The sequence below is a fragment of the Salvelinus namaycush genome, chromosome 5, assembly GCF_016432855.1.
Source record: "Salvelinus namaycush isolate Seneca chromosome 5, SaNama_1.0, whole genome shotgun sequence".
Classification (NCBI taxonomy): domain Eukaryota; kingdom Metazoa; phylum Chordata; class Actinopteri; order Salmoniformes; family Salmonidae; genus Salvelinus; species Salvelinus namaycush.
Window position 1 is genome coordinate 5,446,005 of NC_052311.1, and position 19,885 is coordinate 5,465,889.

Sequence of the window (19,885 nt, forward strand, 5' to 3'; positions counted from 1 at the left end):
TCTGTGAGTTTAACGTGTGCACGTGTTCATATGGTAAGATGGAAAACTGCCCACACAGTTTGTTCAGTTGCATCCTGTTTGTGTTGTTTTCCTGGTGGTAGTTCAAGGAGATAGTAGCCATGTATGGCTCCCATGCTCACTGACCTGTGGATAACTCTGTATTAATATACATGCACATACCTCGTGACCTGTAGCACTACTGTAGATTTGGTCATGTATCAGTAGCCAACACACTCTGTGTGTGTATAACCTTCCGGGTTCTTAATTCTAACCAAGCCAACCAATCAGCAGCCATGGTACTGGATCTCATGCAAATCTTTCATTCTGACAGACAATAACACACACTGTAGTTGGTAGTTGACTTCAATGACTTCTCTTGCACTTCTACAACATATAAGGATAAAACGCACGGCGTGCACATGTTGAAAACATGCTAGCTATCAGTGTACTTGTCTAACAGGACGAGAGCTAGCTAGCTAGCATAGCTAACACGTTAGCATGAAAACACAGCTAAAACAACCGAAATACATGACAAAAAAACTACATGTACATTAGTTCGTACAACTTCTGTGACCGTTTGGTCATAATTATATCAAAAGAAAGTGCTTTTAACTGGGATAGGAGGGGAGAAGCATTTCCGTCCATCAGCATGAAAGAAATGGGAATGATAACGATGGAGCAGCTAGGATGCAATACCGTCAACCAACACACGATGTCAGTCAAATACCCATGAATGAAATTATATGAACTCAATAACATGAATTCAAAGCTTACGAAACACATTTTGGCAAACTTCATAAATAAAAGAGGATTTATTTTCTTACTCTGTTACATATGCACCTTTCTCTGTGGTTACGTGATGCAGCATCTAGCTCTGTGGTTACGTGTTGCAGCACCTTTCTGTGGTTACGTGGTGCAGCATCTCTCTGTGGTTACGTGGTGCAGCACCTTTCTGTGGTTACGTGTTGCAGCATCTCTCTGTGGTTACGTGGTGCAGCATCTCTCTGTGGTTACGTGGTGCAGCATCTCTCTGTGGTTACGTGGTGCAGCACCTTTCTGTGGTTACGTGTTGCAGCATCTCTCTCTGTGGTTATGTGGTGCAGCATCTCTCTGTGGTTACGTGGTGCAGCATCTCTCTCTGTGGTTACGTGTTGCAGCATCTCTCTCTGTGGTTACGTGTTGCAGCATCTCTCTCTGTGGTTATGTGGTGCAGCGTCTCTCTCTGTGGTTACGTGGTGCAGCGTCTCTCTCTGTGGTTACGTGTTGCAGCATCTCGCTCTGTGGTTATGTGGTGCAGCATCTCTCTGTGGTTACGTGGTGCAGCATCTCTCTCTGTGGTTACGTGTTGCAGCGTCTCTCTCTGTGGTTACGTGTTGCAGCGTCTCTCTCTGTGGTTACGTGGTGCAGCGTCTCTCTCTGTGGTTACGTGTTGCAGCGTCTCTCTCTGTGGTTACGTGTTGCAGCGTCTCTACTGTGGTTACGTGTTGCAGCGTCTCTCTGTGGTTACGTGGTGCAGCATCTCTCTCTGTGGTTACGTGGTGCAGCATCTCTCTCTGTGGTTACGTGGTGCAGCATCTCTCTCTGTGGTTACGTGTTGCAGCATCTCTCTCTGTGGTTACGTGTTGCAGCATCTCTCTACTGTGGTTACGTGTTGCAGCATCTCTCTCTGTGGTTACGTGGTGCAGCACCTTTCTGTGGTTACGTGTTGCAGCATTTCTCTCTGTGGTTACGTGGTGCAGCGTCTCTCTCTGTGGTTACGTGTTGCAGCATCTCTCTCTGTGGTTACGTGTTGCAGCATCTCTCTCTGTGGTTACATGGTGCAGCATCTCTCTCTGTGGTTACGTGGTGCAGCATCTCTCTCTGTGGTTACGTGTTGCAGCGTCTCTCTCTGTGGTTACGTGTTGCAGCGTCTCTCTCTGTGGTTACGTGTTGCAGCGTCTCTCTCTGTGGTTACGTGGTGCAGCGTCTCTCTCTGTGGTTACGTGGTGCAGCATCTCTCTCTGTGGTTACGTGGTGCAGCATCTCTCTCTGTGGTTACGTGTTGCAGCATCTCTCTCTGTGGTTACGTGTTGCAGCGTCTCTCTCTGTGGTTACGTGTTGCAGCGTCTCTCTCTGTGGTTACGTGGTGCAGCGTCTCTCTCTGTGGTTACGTGTTGCAGCGTCTCTCTCTGTGGTTACGTGTTGCAGCGTCTCTACTGTGGTTACGTGTTGCAGCGTCTCTCTGTGGTTACGTGGTGCAGCATCTCTCTCTGTGGTTACGTGGTGCAGCGTCTCTCTCTGTGGTTACGTGGTGCAGCGTCTCTCTCTGTGGTTACGTGGTGCAGCGTCTCTCTCTGTGGTTACGTGGTGCAGCGTCTCTCTCTGTGGTTACGTGGTGCAGCATCTCTCTCTGTGGTTACGTGGTGCAGCGTCTCTCTCTGTGGTTACGTGTTGCAGCGTCTCTCTCTGTGGTTACGTGGTGCAGCGTCTCTACTGTGGTTACGTGGTGCAGCGTCTCTCTCTGTGGTTACGTGGTGCAGCATCTCTCTCTGTGGTTACGTGGTGCAGCGTCTCTCTCTGTGGTTACGTGGTGCAGCGTCTCTACTGTGGTTACGTGGTGCAGCGTCTCTCTCTGTGGTTACGTGGTGCAGCATCTCTCTCTGTGGTTACGTGGTGCAGCGTCTCTCTCTGTGGTTACGTGTTGCAGCGTCTCTCTCTGTGGTTACGTGGTGCAGCGTCTCTACTGTGGTTACGTGGTGCAGCGTCTCTCTCTGTGGTTACGTGGTGCAGCGTCTCTCTCTGTGGTTACGTGGTGCAGCGTCTCTCTCTGTGGTTACGTGGTGCAGCGTCTCTCTCTGTGGTTACGTGTTGCAGCATCTCTCTCTGTGGTTACGTGTTGCAGCGTCTCTCTCTGTGGTTACGTGGTGCAGCATCTCTCTCTGTGGTTACGTGGTGCAGCATCTCTCTCTGTGGTTACGTGGTGCAGCATCTCTCTCTGTGGTTACGTGGTGCAGCATCTCTTTCTGTGGTTACGTGTTGCAGCGTCTCTCTCTGTGGTTACGTGGTGCAGCATCTCTCTCTGTGGTTACATGTTGCATCGTTTTCTGTGATGAAAAAAACAACGATTAAGAGTGTCTCAGGAGTCTAAATGACTTGCAGGAAACAGAAACATAATTTCTGGTTGTAGGCGGACTGACAACCAGGAAACCAAGGCAGTGTGTTCTCTAATGAACAAATTATATAATTGTTGATGAATGTCCTCTGTCATTTTAAATGACCACTTAATCTCTAATCCCCTCTTCAACCCATTCATATCTCTCTGTATACATCTACACTATCTACAGTTGGTCAAATACATCAATGATCTGAAAATGTGGTCAGAAGGCGCCGTATGGAGGGTGGGATGCAATTGCGGACTCACCAGAGAGGCATGCAGAGGCCAAATTGAGATCCATACCGCATCGCCGTGTGCCTCCCGAATGTTGTATCAATGCGGAGGGCTCAATATAACTCTTCATTAACATGATTGGGTGAAGGTAGGTGGGGGAGGTCCTGTATAAACACAAACTCACTTCCTTGACAACAACTCTGCGCTGCTCCGCGAAGCTCAAGAAACACGAATGCCCTGACTTCTGCAGAGGCCGTATCACCATAAATGCTGCACGGCCAGTGCAGATTTTGGATTGACCATGAAGAGCCTTTTAGACAGGATTAGGTGGCCGTCTATGGCGGCAGATGCACGAGGGCTGCATTTTCTGTGCTAATCTAACCAAAACGCACCTCCAACAACAACACATAAAACCTCACAGAATTCTGCCCCAAAAACAATGACAATTTCTCTCAACCAGTGACATATGGGCTTTTTAGGTGTGCCCACTTTGTCAAAGGTAGGGACGCAACACGTCTCTTTTCCATACCCAGCTCACCTCTCCAGGGTGCTGCTGGAGAGACGTCGCTCCACCAACGTTCCGTCCAACAACAACAACAACAACAACAACAAGTATCTAACATGAATCATGTAGCAGATCTAGTCTATGGTAGAAAGAGTGTGACCTTTTCTGTAGCCTACAGGCTGGAGATAAAATGTATGACGATGTAATGAGATGGACACGTTTTACATCATGCAGCCTTCTCCCATCAAATAGCCTAACCTAAATGGCGCCCAATCAAATAAAAACAATGTGCTGACATGTTAACAAACAACATATCCTAAAAAAGAGGACTGGTCAAAGGAAAATGGATGATATGGAATGGACAATCAGAGTACTCATAGCTGCTGTTCAGGAGTTTCATCCCGTGGGGTAAATTGTCATGGACAGAGGTTTCAAGTTTGTATCTGTACATTTTTTTACGAGCTAATCAATAACGAAAAAGAAAATACTCCTGCATTTCCTGCTGTGTAAACACATTGCAAATAGGCTCACGATAACTCTTGATGAAGTTGGGTAGCTGATATTCAGTGTTTAAAAAAAGCCAAATTGATAAGTCACAGGAATCAAGACTAATAAAGCCAATGCAACGGCTTGTTTTACAAACGGTGGGCCTACCACATGGATGGGCCTACCACATGGATGGGCCTACCACATGGATGGGTCTACCACATGGATGGGCCTACCACATGGATGGGCCTACCACATGGATGGGCCTACCACATGGATGGGCCTACCACATGGATGGGTCTACCACATGGATGAGCCTACCACATGGATGGGCCTACCACATGGATGGGTCTACCACATGGATGGGTCTACCACATGGATGGGCCTACCACATGGATGGGCCTACCACATGGATGGGCCTACCACATGGATGGGCCTACCACATGGATGGGTCTACCACATGGATGGGCCTACCACATGGATGGGTCTACCACATGGATGGGCCTACCACATGGATGGGTCTACCACATGGATGGGCCTACCACATGGATGGGTCTACCACATGGATGGGCCTACCACATGGATGGGTCTACCACATGGATGGGCCTACCACATGGATGGGCATTCTTAAAATTCCATTGTGGCCGACATGGTAGGCTACAGCCCAGTAAGCACGGACCGATGCTGACGCCTTTCTTTGGTGCGGTCCAGACAGGCCTTGATTTCCACATGCATAGACTTTGGTTTTAGGTATGGTCCGTACCAAATCGGAACCAATCATAGACGTCTATAAATTACGGATTTTCAACTTGAATTAAGAACCAAAAATGTACCCGATTCCAACATCTGAAAAATACGTTGTGTGTGTGTGACCTCTACGTTGTGTGTGTGACCTCTATGTTGTGTGTGTGTGACCTCTACGTTGTGTGTGTGTGACCTCTACGTTGTGTGTGTGTGACCTCTACGTTGTGTGTGTGTGACCTCTACGTTGTGTGTGTGTGACCTCTACGTTGTGTGTGTGTGTGACCTCTACGTTGTGTGTGTGTGACCTCTACGATGTGTGTGTGTGACCTCTACGATGTGTGTGTGTGACCTCTACGTTGTGTGTGTGTGACCTCTACGTTGTGTGTGTGTGACCTCTACGTTGTGTGTGTGTGACCTCTACGTTGTGTGTGTGACCTCTACGTTGTGTGTGTGTGACCTCTACGTTGTGTGTGTGTGACCTCTACATTGTGTGTGTGTGACCTCTACATTGTGTGTGTGTGACCTCTACGTTGTGTGTGACCTCTACGTTGTGTGTGTGACCTCTACGTTGTGTGTGTGTGTGACCTCTACGTTGTGTGTGTGACCTCTACGTTGTGTGTGTGTGACCTCTACATTGTGTGTGTGTGACCTCTACGTTGTGTGTGACCTCTACGTTGTGTGTGTGTGTGTGACCTCTACGTTGTGTGTGTGTGACCTCTACGTTGTGTGTGTGTGACCTCTACGTTGTGTGTGTGTGACCTCTACATTGTGTGTGTGTGACCTCTACATTGTGTGTGTGTGACCTCTACGTTGTGTGTGTGTGTGTGTGTGACCTCTACGTTGTGTGTGTGTGACCTCTACGTTGTGTGTGTGTGACCTCTACGTTGTGTGTGTGTGACCTCTACGTTGTGTGTGTGACCTCTACGTTGTGTGTGTGTGACCTCTACATTGCCCTCTGTTCAGTGTTGATGTTCTGACTTTGTGTTCTCTGTAGCTCATGTCATCAGCATGGTCTTTTCCCAGGCTCCCGCTGGCTTCTGGCTGGCTCTAAGGTGTGTGTGTTTTACACACACACACACACACACACCTTAGAGCCAGCCAAAAGCCACACACCTTAGAGCCAGCCAGAAGCCAGCGGGAGGCTGGAAAAAGACCACGGAATCAGGACTAATAAACACACACACACCGTCCTGCTGGTTTGCCCTCTGCACCCTCTCTGGTCTAAAAGAAGATGTACACACCAAGCATCCATAATTAACTGAGACAAATAGAAAACGAGTCCCATGAGAATGTGCCACAGAAGCAGAGGTCAACCAGAGAGAACCAAATGGTTTTTGGAGCCTTTGATTCTTGTGGTAAAAGGACAGTCGTCAACTGCCAACACGTCCCAACAGAAACCCAATTTGCAATAGCCTGAAAGTGTTGCCCTTATGAACTCATGCACGATGTTTCCTTTAACGAAAAAAAAATGTGTTATCTCTCCAGTAACCCCATCACTCACAGCAGTATCACCTCATTTCCACATATGATCTGACATACTAACTAATGATTTTATAAGAGCTCAGTCCCTTGGTCCCTGGAGAGATGACGTGTGCAGAGATGACAGCTTTAAAGGTTATTTGTTAAAGTCTGTCTTCCCTGTTCCCTGCAGTCATAATTAGGAACAAAGGTTCAAACACCCATAAACACACAGAGAGAGAGAGAGAGAGAAAGCGCACACACAGACAGGCGGTTCAGCACAGATGAGGTTATTGTCCTCGTTATTATCATCCTGGCACAGCAAAAATGCTTTCCGTCACTGGGTTTGGTTCTCGGGAAAATGTTAATTCTGAAATGTTAATTCTACAATCTGAGTTAGACAGTCATTAGCTGTATCATAAAGGCTTTAGAAGAACCCGCGATGGATGTTTACTGAAACACTGGGATGCACTTACCCCTTATATTCCATGATGGGGAGTTCAGATACAACAAGTTACTTAAAGGGGGGAATCTGTTGCGTAGGAGTCAGTGGGCTGTTTTCAAAACTGTACAATATTTCAATGATCTATCTCTGAAAAGCTCCATCGTAGAGATCCTCTCTATGGGCCTGATGCAGACTTAGGAAATGTACTCCTTTCCCACTTCTCAGTAGTTGGTATTCAGACTTACCTTATTCAAGGTGCGTAACGGGCTTTGCAGTCGTGGTTCCCTTTGCATGCTGAATAAATGTAATTCAAAGGCTGAAAACCCTCACACTTGCTGACCAACAGATTTTCTTGTGGAGTTTTCATTTATTAATGGGGTTTTCAGTAGATTTATCTAAAGCCATCCCTTTAAATATGGTGTACCTTTAATTATAATTTTTTTCCGACATGCACTAGAATACATGGGAGAGAAGTTTCAGAATATTAGGGACCAATGAATCAAAGCCGTGTAAATACATGCATATTCATCACCTGTTCAGCAACAATTGGTCGATCCATTATGTTCAGGAACAACCACACAAACGTGACAGGGGAAAGAAAGGTAAACTAGCAATATAATGCAAAATGTGAGGAAACTAACACTAAAGTGACAGTTATAAATGTGAGGAAACTAACACTAGTGACAGTTATAAATGTGAGGAAACTAACACTAAAGTGACAGTTATAAATGTAAGGAAACTAACACTAAAGTGACAGTTATAAATGTAAGGAAACTAAAGTGACAGTTATAAATGTGAGGAAACTGTTGGTATAACTGATGGTGGCTAATATTTAACACGATGCAAATTGTAGTGAAAAGTTTGGGCATATGAGTTAAAACAGTCTTGAAATCATAAATCAACTCGGTAGGTTGGCACTATACTGTCATTTGCACATGGCTACCAAAGCCTATAACCCGGGTCTCCAAATTTCACCCCTGCAAGTTATAAGGCCAGCATTTAATAAACTTCAATGTTGAAAATGTGATATGCTTCAGTTAGCTGTCATATGACTGGTTTCACATGTCTCCAGCGATCATCAGGTAAATTAGATTTAAAACAATTCTCCTTTATATTTGCAATCCCTTTATCCATATGGCTTACTCATTTACCCAGCTCTTATCAAGATCTCTTATTGATTTGTAAATGAATGCATTCGCATGGAGAATGCTGTCATTTCTACCGGGGGGGAAAATGAAGTAGTTGTTGTTCCTTTTAGAACCCACAGGTTGTTTGACCGTATTCATCGTTTCATCGACGGTCATCGAAGGTCAAAATAGGTCAAACTGTGTAGACACACCTCCATACCCCCAAAAATAGCAAGTTCATGCTTAAGTTCAAGGTCAGAATACACGTAGAGAAAAGTGCATTAAAAAAAGGAATAACGCTCCATTTTCGCATGCTTAACTCGGGTTAGAATTCCCCCCTTAACTCGGTCCACAGAATATTTATCCTTTAAAATAATCACTATGAAGCAACTTACAGGTTTGAGATACAGTATCATTCAGTATCTAAACCCCTGTCAACCATGAAGCAACTTACAGGTTTGAGATTCAGTATCTAAGCCCCTGTCAACCATCTGTATCTATCTTCCCTTCCTGGAATGCCAAGCACTGCCACCCTTTGAGAGCCATTCTGTCAATCCAAGAAATATCCACCACTCAGAAAATGTCATTTATATTCCTTCACCTCTTTATCCCCCTTCCCAATCTCAGACCGAGTTTACTGCACCTGGGAGAGCAGGACTGCTTCCAAAATGGCACCCTATTCCCTTTATAGGGCACTACTTTTGACCAGGGTCTATAGGGAGTAGAGGGGTGGGAGAAGAGGGATGAGAGGAGAGATGGAGGGATGAGAGGAGAGATGGAGGGATGAGAGGAGAGATGGAGGGATGAGAGGAGAGAAGGGGGAGGAGATAAGGAGGGAGGGGGATGAGAGGAGAGATGGATGACAGATGGAGGGAGAGGAGGAGATGGAGGGATGGGAGGAGATAAGGAGGGAGAGGGATGGGAGGAGAGGACAGATGGAGGGAGAGGAAGAGATGGCGGGATGGAAGGAAAGACAGAGGGATGGGAGGAGAGATGGAGGGATGGGAGGAAAGACAGAGGGATGGGAGGAGAGATGGAGGACAGATGGAGGGAGAGGAGAGATGGCGGGATGGGAGGAAAGACAGAGGAATGGGAGGAAAGATGGAGGGAGGGGGATGGGAGGAGATAAGGAGGGATGGGAGGAGATAAGGAGGGAGAGGGATGGGAGGAGATAAGGAGGGAGAGGGATGGGAGGAAATACAGAGGAATGGGAGGAAAGATGGAGGGAGGGGGATGGAGGAGATAAGGAGGGATGGGAGGAGATAAGGAGGGAGAGGGATGGGAGGAGATAAGGAGGGAGAGGGATGGGAGGAAATACAGAGGAATGGGAGGAAAGATGGAGGGAGGGGGATGGAGGAGATAAGGAGGGATGGGAGGAGATAAGGAGGGAGAGGGATGGGAGGAGATAAGGAGGAATGGGAGGAGATAAGGAGGGAGAGGAATGGGAGGAGATAAGGAGGGAGAGGGATGGGAGGAAATAAGGAGGGATGGGAGGAGATAAGGAGGGAGAGGGATGGGAGGAGAGGAGAGATGGTGGACAGATGGAGGGATGAGAGCAGAGGGATGGAGGGATGGGAGCAGAGGGATGTTAGAAGGGAGGTGTAAAATGGGATGATTCAGCGTAACATCTCAAGGGTAGCCTGTGATTTCAATTAGATTGGACTGATTTACCATACAAGTACAGTATATACCTGTCTCCGATGAAGGGCAGGTTTCCAAGACACAACCCGACCTTAGTGTTCTGTTTTCTACTTTCTTTCCTGACTGAATGTTACCTTGAGAAGAAAGACGTTTGTTGAGAAATTATAGCCTGTTTAAACCAGACTGAAATCTGTAGCTACACTGGTTTAAGTCTTTCAGTCTGGTTTAACCAGGCTATGGAATGTTGTAAACTGGTGTAGATCCATCTAGGTCTCGGAACTGTGCTCCGCAACACAACGGCTTTAAAATGTCAACCAAGACCTCTCTCTCTCCTCCGTTCTGAGCCTTCACAGTGCATTCAGAACGAACCAAAAAAAGGTTACTTACAAATACCACAGAGTTCCTAATGTCTCAGAGAGCTCTGAACTGGAGTATGGCCAAAATAGGATTACTGAAGCTTGAACGGCTCGGATGTGCTGCTCTTACTGTAATGGCACTATCTCTATCTCCCCTGCAATCTCACAGGGAAGTCCTTCTACTGTCAGAGAACATCGTAGTGGGATATTCCTGGCAATACAACTCGACAGAAAAGCTCCTAAACCGCGCAAAGATTACGGATACAGTAGTTTGATCCTGACATTTGGGGCTGGGGGGGGGGTGGAAAGAGAGAACAGAGTTTAATATCAAGATGTTAATGCAATATAAAATGCAATATCTCTCATCATCTTCTCTCTCAATGGATTAAGAGGATTTTGGCACCAAATTGAATTTTTGTCACATAATCCCTCTATGAACTAAATGCCGAAAAGATTTTAAAGATATTAAATGGTGAAACAGAACAATGAATCCAGTGATCCTACCAGTAAAAGTAGTGCACTACCCTACAGGCCTGTTGTCCAAAATAGTGCACTACTTTTGAGAATAAATTCTTATTTACAATGACGGCCTAGGAACAGTGGGTTAACTGCTTTGTTCAGGGGCAGAACGACAGATTTTTACCTTGTCAGCTCGGGGATTCGATCAAGCAACCTTTCAGGTTACTGGCCCAACGCTCTAACCACTAGGCTACCTGCCGCCCATATAGAGGTATTGGCCACCAGGAAACCTTGCGGTGCCCTTCTTTGGAAAACAACATATTACGTCATAGAGGGTGAGAAAAATAATCGTTGAATATAAATTGATTACAACATAAATTCAGAGATTGCTTGTGCTCCTTGGTCCACAGATTTCTCGTTCTATATGCAGCTGTCTTCACTCTAGAGTAAGTACTACAGTACAGACAAGCTGCTGGTGCACCAACTTCTTCACTCAGTCTCCAAGCCACTGCCAGCATTTATCAGATTGCTGTTGACAACGATAATTTGCAAGGGCATCTGGAATCGATCAGGTAGAGACTCTCATTACCGCCGCTCCGTTTCCACACACACACAAGAATGCACGCACGCACGCACACACACACACACACACACAACCCTCAGTGCTGTAAGTAGAGCCAATACTGTGGCCCGGTATACTCACAACCTCAAGGTCTCCTTCATGACTGAGGAACTCTGGGTAATAAAGTTGAATTATGGGTGATGACACCTCAACATATTGAGCGCTTGGGACTATAAGGTTCTATCCGCAAAAACATGATTCTGAGATAATTGGCTTTAATGTTCCGGTGAGGTTTGAATGTTGTCAGCTATTTTACATTGTATATTGTATGCTTTTGAAGTTAACAACATAGAATTAAGGTATTTAGAGTACTATATACTGTAGGTAGAGAACATTGAACAGAACGAGGCTACGTCAATAACTACATTTAGACAAAAATCCAGATTGAACCTAATAGTCCCAAACTCTCGATATTGTGTAATGACTTTCTGAACCTGATCTGAGATGGAGCTCTAAAAGAAAGCAGTAGATCACTTTATAGAGTAGAGATGTAGTAGTAGATCACTTTATAGAGTAAAGATGTAGTAGTAGATCACTTTATAGAGTAGATATGTGGTAGTAGATCACTTTATAGAGTAGAGATGTAGTAGTAGATCACTTTATAGAGTAGAGATGTAGTAGTAGATCACTTTATAGAGTAGAGATGCAGTAGTAGATCACTTTATAGAGTAGAGATGTAGTAGTAGATCACTTTATAGGGTAGAGATGTAGTAGTAGATCACTTTATAGAGTAGAGATGTAGTAGTAGATCACTTTATAGAGTAGAGATGTAGCAGTAGATCACTTTATAGAGTAGAGATGTAGTAGTAGATCACTTTATAGAGTAGAGATGTAGTAGTAGATCCCTTTATAGAGTAGAGATGTAGTAGTAGATCACTTTATAGAGTATATATGTAGTAGTAGATCATTTTATAGAGTTGAGAGGTAGTAGTAGATCACTTTATAGAGTAGATGTAGTAGTAGATCACTTTATAGAGTAGAGATGTAGTAGTAGATCACTTTATAGAGTAGAGATGTAGTAGTAGATCACTTTATAGAGTAGAGATGTAGTAGTAGATCACTTTATAGAGTAGAGATGTAGTAGGAGATCACTTTATAGAGTAGAGATGTAGTAGTAGATCACTTTATAGAGTAGATATGTGGTAGTAGATCACTTTATAGAGTAGAGATGTAGTAGTAGATCACTTTATAGAGTAGAGATGTAGTAGTAGATCACTTTATAGAGTAGAGATGTAGTAGTAGATCACTTTATAGAGTAGAGATGTAGTAGTAGATCACTTTATAGGGTAGAGATGTAGTAGTAGATCACTTTATAGAGTAGAGATGTAGTAGTAGATCACTTTATACAGTAGAGATGTAGTAGTAGATCACTTTATAGAATATAGATGTAGTAGTAGATCACTTTATAGAGTAGAGATGTAGTAGTAGATCACTTTATAGAGTAGAGATGTAGCAGTAGATCACTTTATAGAGTAGAGATGTAGTAGTAGATCACTTTATAGAGTAGAGATGTAGCAGTAGATCACTTTATAGAGTAGAGATGTAGTAGTAGATCACTTTATAGAGTAGAGATGTAGTAGTAGATCCCTTTATAGAGTAGAGATGTAGTAGTAGATCACTTTATAGAGTATATATGTAGTAGTAGATCATTTTATAGAGTTGAGAGGTAGTAGTAGATCACTTTATAGAGTAGATGTAGTAGTAGATCACTTTATAGAGTAGAGATGTAGTAGTAGATCACTTTATAGGGTAGAGATGTAGTAGTAGATCACTTTATACAGTAGAGATGTAGTAGTAGATCACTTTATAGAATATAGATGTAGTAGTATATCACTTTATACACTAGAGATGTAGTAGTAGATCACTTTATAGAGTAGAGATGTAGTAGTAGATCACTTTATAGAGTAGAGATGTAGTAGTAGATCCCTTTATAGAGTAGAGATGTAGTAGTAGATCACTTTATAGAGTATAGATGTAGTAGTAGATCATTTTATAGAGTCGAGAGGTAGTAGTAGATCACTTTATAGAGTAGATGTAGTAGTAGATCACTTTATAGAGTAGAGATGTAGTAGTAGATCACTTTATAGAGTAGAGATGTAGTAGTAGATCACTTTATAGAGTAGAGATGTAGTAGTAGATCACTTTATAGAGTAGAGATGTAGTAGGAGATCACTTTATAGAGTAGAGATGTAGTAGTAGATCACTTTATAGAGTAGATATGTGGTAGTAGATCACTTTATAGAGTAGAGATGTAGTAGTAGATCACTTTATAGAGTAGAGATGTAGTAGTAGATCACTTTATAGAGTAGAGATGTAGTAGTAGATCACTTTATAGAGTAGAGATGTAGTAGTAGATCACTTTATAGGGTAGAGATGTAGTAGTAGATCACTTTATAGAGTAGAGATGTAGTAGTAGATCACTTTATACAGTAGAGATGTAGTAGTAGATCACTTTATAGAATATAGATGTAGTAGTATATCACTTTATACACTAGAGATGTAGTAGTAGATCACTTTATAGAGTAGAGATGTAGTAGTAGATCACTTTATAGAGTAGAGATGTAGTAGTAGATCACTTTATAGAGTAGAGATGTAGTAGTAGATCACTTTATAGAGTAGAGATGTACTAGTAGATCACTTTATACAGTAGAGATGTAGTAGTAGATCACTTTATATAGTAGAGATGTAGTAGTAGATCACTTTATACAGTAGAGATGTAGTATCTGGAGCATCAGCATTTGTGGGTTCCATTACAAGCTCAAAATGGCCAGAAACAAAGAACTTTCTTCTGAAATTTGTCAGTCTATTTTTGTTCTGAGAAATGAAGGCTATTCCATGCGAGAAATTTGAGAAATCTCGTACAACACTGTGTATAACGCTGTGTACTACTCCCTTCACAGAACAGCGCAAACTGGCTCTAACCAGAATAGAAAGAGGAGTGGGAGGCCTCGGTGCACAACTGAGCAAGAGGAAGAGTACATTAGAGTGTCTAGTTTGAGAAACAGATGCCTCACAAGTCCTCAACTGGCAGCTTCCTTAAATAGTACCCGCAAAACACCAGTCTCAACGTCAATAGTGAAGAGGCGACTCCGGAACTCTGTCCTTCTAGGCAGAGTTGCAAAGAAAAATACATATCTCAGACTGGCCAATAAAAAGAAAAGATTAAGACGGACAAAAGAACACAGACACTGGACAGAGTAAAACTGTCTTACTGTATTAGTATTCAGACCCCTTGACTTTTTCCACATTTTGAATACGTTGCAACCTTATTCTAAAATGTATTTGATAGTTTTTCCCCCTCATCAATCTACACACAATACCCCATAATGACAAAGCAAAAACAGGTTTTAGACATTTTTGCAAATGTATTGAAAATAAAAAACTGAAATATCACATATACAAAAGTATTCAGACCCTTTACTTAGTACTTTGTTGAAACAACTTTGGCATTGATTGCAGCCTCAAGTCTTCTTGGGTATGACGCCACAAGGTTGGCACACCTGTATTTGGGGAATTTCTCCCATTCTTCTCTGCAGATCTTCTCGTGCTCTGTCAGGTTGGATGGGGAGCGTCACTGCACAGCTATTTTCAGGTCTCTCCAGATATGTTCAATCGGTTTCAAATCCGGGTTCTGGCTGGGCCACTCAAGGGCATTCAGAGAGTTGTCTCGAAGCCACTCCTGCGTTGTCTTGGCTGTGCACTTAGGGTCGTTGCCCTGTTGGAAGGTGAACCTTCGCCCCAGTCTGAGGTCCTGAGTGCTCTGGAGCAGGTTTTCATCAAGGATCTCTCTGTATTTTGCTCTGTTCATCTTTCCCTCGATCCTGACTAGTCTCCCAGTCCCTGCCACTGAAAAACATCCCCACAGCATAATGCTGCCACCACCATACTTCACCCTAGGGATGGTGCCAGGTTTGCTCCAGACGCTTGGCATTCAGGCCAAAAAGTTCAATCTTGGTTTTATCAGACCAGAGAATCTTGTTTCTCATGGTCTGAGAGTCCTTTAGGTGCCTTTTGAGAGATGGTTGTCCTTTTGGAAGGTTCTCCCATCTCCACAAAGGAACTCTAGAGCTTTGTCAGAGTGACCATCGGATTCATGGTCACCTCCTTGACCAAGGCACTTCTCCCCCTATTGCTCAGTTTGGCCGGGCGGCCAGCTCTAGGAAAAGTCTTGGTGGTTCCAAACTTCTTCCATTTAAGAATGATGGAGGCTACTCTATTCTTGGGGACCTTCAATGATGGAGACATTTTTTGGTAGCCTTCCGCAGATCTGTGCCTCGACACAATCCTGTCTCGGAGCTCTATGGACAATTCCTTCGACCTCATGTCTTGGTTTTTGCTCTGACCTCAACTGTGGGACCTTATATAGACAGCCTTTCCAAATCATGTCTAATGAATTGAATTTACCACAGGTAAACTCCAATCATGTAGTAGAAACATCTCAAGGATGATAAATGGAAACTGGATGCACCTGAGCTCAATTTCGAGTCTCATTGCAAAGGGTCTGAATACTTATGTTAATAAGGTATTTCTGTTTTTTTTACATATATATATATATATATTTTTTTTTTTAAATATATATTTTTAAATACATTTTAGAATAAGGCTGTAACGTAACAAAATGTCGAAAAATTCTTATTCTGACTTATGTTTAATGTTATGTAAGTGACACGTCATCATTTAATTAATCACACTATCTTGCCTGTAGCCTTCCTCTGGACAGACACATAGATACGCTGGAGGAAAATAGACAAGTAAGAGAAGTGGCATCCTAATGTGTCTAAAACGTGACCAGGAGTCACTTAATCACATTCTGAATATCTATGTTTATTATCGAATTCTATGTAACCTCCACAAACATGTTCTAATATGTGTCCGTCTCACAGATATCCTCTTGGTTGTCTTTGACAGGTCCAAGCCACCAGATGATGTTGTGATCAATCGGGGCAGGATTTCTCAATAGACTGTGTTGTGTGGAGGATATCGACTGATTCTATTCACCAGTGAAGGTGTTCTGGATTAAATTAGCCAGGTTTATCATCATCAGTCTACGGAGGAACTTGTTTCACAACAGTTTGTCAGATCATAGGGGCATAAAGGCATTTTTTTTCAGTCATTTACGTGGCTATGTGGAAATGTAGAAGATGTAAATATGTTCAGTAACTATTGATAAAGTCTCGTATTCTGTCTACAGAGGAAATTCTTCCACAACTACAGTTTTATCATTAATATTATACACTGAGTGTACAAAACATTAGGAACACCTGCTCTTTCCATGATATAGACTGACCAGGTGAATCCAGCTGAAAGCTATGATCCCTTATTGACGTCACTTGTTAAATCCACTTCAATCAGTGTAGATGAAAGGGAGGAGACAAGTTAACAAAGGATTTTAAACCTTGAGACAACTGAGACATGGATTATATATGTGTGCCGTTCAGAGGGTGAATGGGCAAGACAAAAGATTTAAGTGACTTTGAACGGGGTATGGTAGTAGGTGCCAGGTGAACCGGTTTGAGTGTGTCAAGAACTGCAGTGCTGCTGGGTTTTTCACGCTCAAGAGTTTCCTGTGTGTGTCAAGAATGATCCACCACCCAAAAGACATTCAGCCAACTGGACATAACTGTGGGAAGCACTGGAGTCAACATGGGACAGCATCCCTGTGGAACGCTTTCGATACATTGTAGAGTCCATGCCCAGACGAATTAAGGCTGTTCTGAGGGCAAAAGGGGGTGCAACTCAATACTAGGAAGGTGTTCCTAATGTATTGTACACTCCGTGTATGTGTAGTATAATGATTAAACCCTCTGAGAGTTGCAGTACCTAAGAACAATCGTTAAGGTCAGTTCCCATATTGAAAACAAATATGGACGTTTGAGAAGACGATGAGGCACATAGTCTTTAAGAAGAAAATGGAGGATGGGGATGAAACACTGACCAGATCTTAAGTGTCATACTGCAGACAGAGATAAAGTGAAGAGGAGAGAAGAGGAGAGGGGTAGAGGAGAAGAGGAGAGGAGAAGAGGAGAGGGGAGAGGAGAAGAGGGGAGAGGAGAAGAGGAGAGGGGGAGAGGAGAAGAGGAAAGGGGGAGAGGAGAAGAGGAGAGGGGGAGAAGTCTCACGCCTGGTTATTGGTCTCTACTGGCTATTCTGCAGTCAGTACATCACGGCACTTACAGTAATGCACAGTGGGAAATAAATAAATAAACACACACACGTACTCTCCACCTCCATCAGGCTTGCTGTAGAGATTTTAAAATCTCCTCAGCTAATGTTTCAACCCCTTTCCCCTGGGAGGATAACCTGGAACGTCTCATGTTTCAACCCCTGGGAGGATAACCTGGAACGTCTCATGTTTCTTCCGCTGGGAGGATAACCTGGAACGTCTCATGTTTCAACCCCTGGGAGGATAACCTGGAACGTCTCATGTTTCAACCCCTGGGAGGATAACCTGGAACGTCTCATGTTTCAACCCCTGGGAGGATAACCTGGAACGTCTCATGTTTCAACCCCTGGGAGGATAACCTGGAACGTCTCATGTTTCAACCCCTGGGAGGATAACCTGGAACGTCTCATGTTTCAACCCCTGGGAGGATAACCTGGAACGTCTCATGTTTCAACCGCTGGGAGGATAACCTGGAACGTCTCATGTTTCAACCGCTGGGAGGATAACCTGGAACGTCTCATGTTTCAACCGCTGGGAGGATAACCTGGAACGTCTCATGTTTCAACCCCTGGGAGGATAACCTGGAACGTCTCATGTTTCAACCCCTGGGAGGATAACCTGGAACGTCTCATGTTTCAACCGCTGGGAGGATAACCTGGAACGTCTCATGTTTCAACCGCTGGGAGGATAACCTGGAACGTCTCATGTTTCAACCCCTGGGAGGATAACCTGGAACGTCTCATGTTTCAACCCCTGGGAGGATAACCTGGAACGTCTCATGTTTCAACCCCTGGGAGGATAACCTGGAACGTCTCATGTTTCAACCCCTGGGAGGATAACCTGGAACGTCTCATGTTTCAACCCCTGGGAGGATAACCTGGAACGTCTCATGTTTCAACCGCTGGGAGGATAACCTGGAACGTCTCATGTTTCAACCCCTGGGAGGATAACCTGGAAGAACTCAGTGTGTTTCCTAGGATTCCCGCTGAATCTTTCATGACAAATGTTTTTTCCCCCTGCTGTGATGACCCACTCTTACTGGAGTTCAAGTGAAGTGCAATTTCTTTATTTCCTCCATGGGATTTCAAGGCTAGTGTACATCTATGTATTCCCTTCAGCTAGTTTACACAGACACACTACTGGTTTGGTGCATAGCAGCAGTATCTCAGCTAGTTACCGCCAGGGCTTCTACAGACTCTATATGCTGGTTTCTCTGGGGAACTCTGACAGCAGTATCTCAGCTAGTTACCGCCAGGGCTTCTACAGACTCTATATGCTGGTTTATCTGGGGAACTCTGACAGCAGTATCTCAGCTAGTTACCGCCAGGGCTTCTACAGACTCTATATGCTGGTTTTTCTGGGAAACTCTGGCAGCAGTATCTCAACTAGTTACCACCAGGGCTTCTACAGACTCTATATGCTGGTTTCTCTGGGGAACTCTGGCAGCAGTATCTCAGCTAGTTTCCACCAGGGCTTCTACAGACTCTATATGCTGGTTTCTCTGGGGAACTCTGGCAGCAGTATCTCAACTAGTTTCCACCAGGGCTTCTACAGACTCTATATGCTGGTTTCTCTGGGGAACTCTGACAGCAGTATCTCAGCTAGTTACCGCCAGGGCTTCTACAGACTCTATATGCTGGTTTCTCTGGGGAACTCTGACAGCAGTATCTCAGCTAGTTACCACCAGGGCTTCTACAGACTCTATATGCTGGTTTCTCTGGGGAACTCTGTTTTTAAAAACCACGACTGAGACTAAGGCAGCAGTATCCTTCTGAAAAGTTCTCAGTGGTCTTAATTCTGGTGCTAAAAAAGAACAAAACAAAACAAAACATGAAAGACCCACTGAATATTCATAACAGGTCATTTCATTGAATCTACCAATATCCCTTTTTACCTGCAGTAACACACTGCACAGGCGATAGACACAGCTGCACTATTTGGAGGTAACTAACTTAGGTGAAAACCTGTAGTATGAACTTCCACTTTCTATTGTGTTAACAGACCAATTGGAAATTGTTTTGTGTTGGTGTTGCCAAGGTCATCCATCCATCCACTGCCCAGGTCCTTGTCTTGGAACAGACTCCTCCTGTACATTGTGAACTGAAAGCCCTGCAGCAGTGGAAGTCATTTATGCGTCCCAAATGGCACCCTATTCCCTATGTATAATGCACTACCTTTGACCAGAGCCATCATTGTGAAGTCTGTAACACTGCAGCAGTATTCCTGTTTGTAGTGAAGTCATTGTGAAGTCTGTAACACTGCAGCAGTATTCCTGTTTGTAGTGAAGTCATTGTGAAGGCCAAGCCCCTGCAGCAGTATTCCTGTTTGTAGTGAAGTCATTGTGAAGTCTGTAACACTGCAGCAGTATTCCTGTTTGTAGTGAAGTCATTGTGAAGTCTGTAACACTGCAGCAGTATTCCTGTTTGTAGTGAAGTCATTGTGAAGGCCAAGCCCCTGCAGCAGTATTCCTGTTTGTAGTGAAGTCATTGTGAAGGCCAAGCCCCTGCAGCAG